The following is a 4485-nucleotide window of genomic DNA, read 5'->3' on the forward strand; positions in this document are numbered from 1 at the left end:
AGTCAGGCAGCCTGTCCTGTCCTGTCCTGTCCGTCCGTCTTTTTGTATCATGAATTGGAAAGACTGCAAGGGGGAGGGGAGGTGCTTGTGTCCAAAAGGAGGAGTTATTCAGATTCATTGCAGTGGGCGGCGGCTGCAAAAAGCACCATTCTTCTTGTTTTTGCTCTGCAAAACAGCCTTTTCAAGGGTTGGCTTGGGTGACAAAATGTCTTCTGTAGGCGTGGGTTTGTCTCCCTCTCCCTAAGATGTGTCCGGTATAGGCCAGGGTGCCACTCAAGGCCGTAACCAATTCGGGTTATAGCTTCTCGGCCTTTTGGCTAAGATCAAGTGTAGTTTCGGAGGACGCTACCTTGGTCGGTACTGGAAGGTGCCTGGGATTGCACGTCTGCCGGCCTTGAGGAAGTGTGTGCGCCTTCTGGTGACACATAGCCCTCTTGTGCCTGGACGGTTCCCAGGCAACGGGAGGCGATCACCTTTGTTATTTTGAAGTCCTACTGATAAACAGAAAAAAAAAAAAATTAAATCTGTTCTTATCAGTTTAATATCTGATACGTCCCCTCTCTGGGGACCATATATTAAATGGATTTTTAGAACAAGGAGATGGAAAAAATCTTGCTCTGTCCACTCCACGCATTGACCTGGTATTGCAGTACCTCCAGGACCGGTGCACCCCTTCTTAACCCAGTTTCCAAAAGCAGAACTCAATTCACCTGATTCAAATGAGCCCCATTAGTGAATTGAAAGAAAGCAAAAACTTTATATGCACCTCAATTTGGCCAATTCACTTTTCACACTTTCACCCTTTTTTTTATCTTTCACACCTTTTACTTGCTTTATTGATGCAAAAAGCTGTGCCAAATAGCAAACTCATCTCCACTCAACTTGACCAACTCTGCTATGTCCCGTGCAGTATCTTATTCTCAGTCTTATCTAGATCATTTGCAATTGAATAGAATAGATCCCTTTTGGCTGCTTATGACTGTGTAAAATATGTAGTTTTACTGGGCTGGGATGAGAGAATCCATTGAAGCATGGTGTAGGGATTGTGGTTCCTGTGTGCTAAGAAGAGAGGCTGGCACCAGCCAGAAAGCCCCATTGCAGCCAATAATCACTTAATAACTTTTTCAACTTGTCATCATATGGGAGGCCTTCCATTCCTTGTAGTAGTCTAGTTGCCCACCTTTGAACTGACTCTAACTTCTGAATGTCCTTTTTAAAATGTGGAGCCCAAAACTGGTTCCCATATTCCAGATGTAGCCTTACAAGTGATTTATAGAGGTGTAACAATACGTTGGGATCACGGGATCTAATCTCCCTTTTTATACACCCTAAAATCTTGTCCCAAGCAGCATTCCATCAGCCTCTGGAAGGTTCCTGGCGCATTGCACAGCTCGAAGGGCATGCTTTTGAACTCGCAGAGACCCATAGGGGTGGCGAAGGCGGTCTTCTCCCGGTCTGCCTCAGCAACGGACACTTGCCAATAGTGACTAGTGAGATCAAGGGTAGAAAAATAATTTGCAGTTCTCAATGCAGCTAGCGATTCCTCAATACGGGGAGTGGTGCCGTCCTTCTTTTTTAACAGGATCAACAGAGCTGCCCAAAGGCTACAACTGTCACGGATAACCCCAGCCGCCTTCATGTTGCTCAACATGTCCTTGGTACACTGGCAATGTGAAGGTGGTATTGGCTTATAGCTCTCTTTGATGGGTGGGTGTGCGCCTGTGGGGATGTGGTGTTGGACCCCTTTTATTCCCCCAAAATCTAGCGGGCTTCCCACCGGTAACCCGCTCCCCAGCTTGGATGGATGCTGAGGGAGCCCCTTTTGCCCGCAGGCTCTGGCCCTGGGAACTGTAGCCTTGGCGGTGACTGTGCTTCCCTCTACGGTGTGAGCTGTTGCCTTCAATCGGGTCTTGACTGCTGGGAAACCCTGGAGGTTCCTGTCGCTAACGGATTTGACCGGTTTTACGGCGACTCCTAGCCTGGTCGGGGTCCGTAGGCCCTGCCGGATGGTGCTGGCTTCTCTTCACTCCCAGATCTGGTACCGGCGGGCCACCGCCCATCCCCGGTCCGTACGGTTCACTCCAATCAGCCTCTCCTGCAGAAGGTCACCACCGTCTGCCAACCTTGCTGAGTGCCCGGGCCACATACCCGGACACGGTCAGTCTCCTCTCCTCTTCACTTCTCTAACTCCAAAACTGATCTCTAATCTGACTCCTTTTCCCGCCTCCAGGACTGTGAACTCCTCGGTGGGTGGGATCAACCGCCTGGCCCACCCCCTGGTGTGGACATCAGCCCCTGGAGGAAGGCAACTAGGATTTGTGTTTAGCTTCGGTGTGCCTAGCCGGAGTGTAGAGTGTGTTGGTGTAGTACCTGTGACGACCTGGCTTGTCCAGGGCGCCACATTCCCCTATAGTAAAATGCAGACCGTCCGCGGGCTGCCCGTCCATCACCGGTTTTATTTTCACAACTGAAAAAGAATAAAACGGTAAAACATGTAAAAGCATCATAAACATTTTACAACGGTACAGCTTCCGCTCTTCTCCCACCCAAACAACCTGGCCCTGATGCTGCCCCTAAGAAGCGGGCAGCACCCCTTGACCCCAGTCCAGCACCAAGTTGCCCGAGCGGGTTCTGTCTCTTTCAGGGGGCCCACGTCCAAGGGGACCCCTGAACCCCCGGAGGATCGCCACCGGTTACGGTAGTGGCGGGCCTAGGCCATCCCTTTCCTCCAGGCCCATCCTCCCAAATCAGCCTCTCCGGAGGCGGTAACGGTGTCAAGCCAACAAACATTTTTATTTACATTGCACTAAGTTTGTGGTTGCCCTGCAAGTTCTCGGGCTTGTCCGTAAGCAGTTCCTTACGCAATGGTTGCACAGTCCCTACGGGGACAACAGTTGCCGGCAACGGCCGGTTTAATCACGGTTCAATCAGGTAAACTTCTTTGGTTGATCATCTTTACTTATCATTTAAAACTTTCAAACTGGTACACTCAACACATAAAGCCCCCCCCTTTTAAAGAGTAGTTTCCCTGTACCTAAGTGGGGGTCTACCTAGGTTGGGGCGAGTGGACCTTCGGGGTCCGGTGTCAGTGGTGACAGGCAGTGGGGCAGAGGGAACAGTCAGTTCCTCCTCCCTGCTATCATGTGGGGCAGGCGGAGGCGTAGGGGAGCTGGGTACAGGTACATCCCTGGGCACTGGCTCGCGGTTAACCGTTTCCATCATTTCTTCATCCACGGGTTGTGGGAACAGTATCACTGGAAGGATCACCGCACCGTTCTGTGTAGGCCAGTCTGCTGGAAAATCACCCATCATGGTGTGGATTACCTCATTTTCCTTCTCCACTGGACTGGGAACTGGAGCCTCATCCGCTACTCTCAATGCTGGTGGGCACTTCTTCAGGTGGTCTCGGGAAACCGTGGCCAAAGTCCCCCCCTGGTCACGGCTGATCTGGTAGGCCTTCCCATTCTCCCATCCTGTGGGCTGGACTACATACGGGGTTTTTTCCCATTGATCATCCAGCTTGTGGGCCCTTCTTTTCCGCTTCAGCACTACATCCCCAGGTTGGAAGGAACCGGCAGGCGCCTTCTTGTTGAAGCACTGCTCCTGTTGTCCCCGACTCCGGCACAAGTTCTTTTCAACATACTCCTGGACCTGTCGGTACTGTGTCCTCCGCCGAGTGTCCCATTCAGCTGTCGACAGGAGTGCTTCTGAAGCTTCCAAGCCCATTTCCAGATCCACTGGTAGCCGGCCGGGACGAGCTCTCATCAGGTATGCTGGAGTGCATTTCGTAGAGCTGGAAGGGATGTTGTTGTACATATCGACCAGGTCAGGTAGCTTCTCCAGCCACAGGTTCCGCTCTTCCAGTGGTAACGTCTTGAGGAGGCCCAGGACCAAGTGGTTCATCTTTTCACAAATGCCATTGGTTTGGGCGTGGTAAGGCGTGGTCCGGATTTTCTTGCAGCCGTACAACTGGCAGAATTCCTGGAATACCTCTGCTTCAAAGGCCGGACCCTGGTCGGTAAGCACCCTCTCCGGGTACCAATGCGGTCAACAGAAATAAGCCTGGAAAGCCTTAGCAGCGGTGCGGCCGGTTAAGTCCTTAACTGGGATAACCACCAGGAACCTCGAGTAGTGGTCTACGATGGTCAGAGCGTAGGTGTACCCACTTCGGCTGGGGGTGAGCTTTACATGGTCAAGGGCAACCAGCTCCAGCGGTTGGTGTGTAATGATCGGGTGTAGGGGTGCCTTCTGGCTGGCCTCGTCCTTCCTTCTCAATGCGCAAGGGCCACATTCTCGGCACCAGGCCTCCACAGATTCCCGCATTCCACTCCAATAGAACCGCTCTCTTAACAACATCTCTAGCTTCTTCCACCCGAAGTGCACTGCACCATCATGGTATGCTTGCAGGACGGTGGGCACGTTAGCCTGGGGAATCACCAGCTGGCGGATCTTCTCGTGAGTCTTTGGATTAATCAGCTCGCGATA

General features: G+C 51.9%; 1 pseudogene; it reads left to right on the top strand.

Moving 5' to 3' along the window:
* The first annotated feature begins 468 nt into the window (after nt 1–468).
* On the top strand, nt 469–675 carry LOC142285898 (U2 spliceosomal RNA; annotated as a pseudogene).
* Nucleotides 676–4485: the final 3810 nt, after the last annotated feature.

Source organism: Anomaloglossus baeobatrachus, unplaced genomic scaffold, assembly GCF_048569485.1.
Source record: "Anomaloglossus baeobatrachus isolate aAnoBae1 unplaced genomic scaffold, aAnoBae1.hap1 Scaffold_63, whole genome shotgun sequence".
In the NCBI taxonomy this organism is placed as follows: domain Eukaryota; kingdom Metazoa; phylum Chordata; class Amphibia; order Anura; family Aromobatidae; genus Anomaloglossus; species Anomaloglossus baeobatrachus.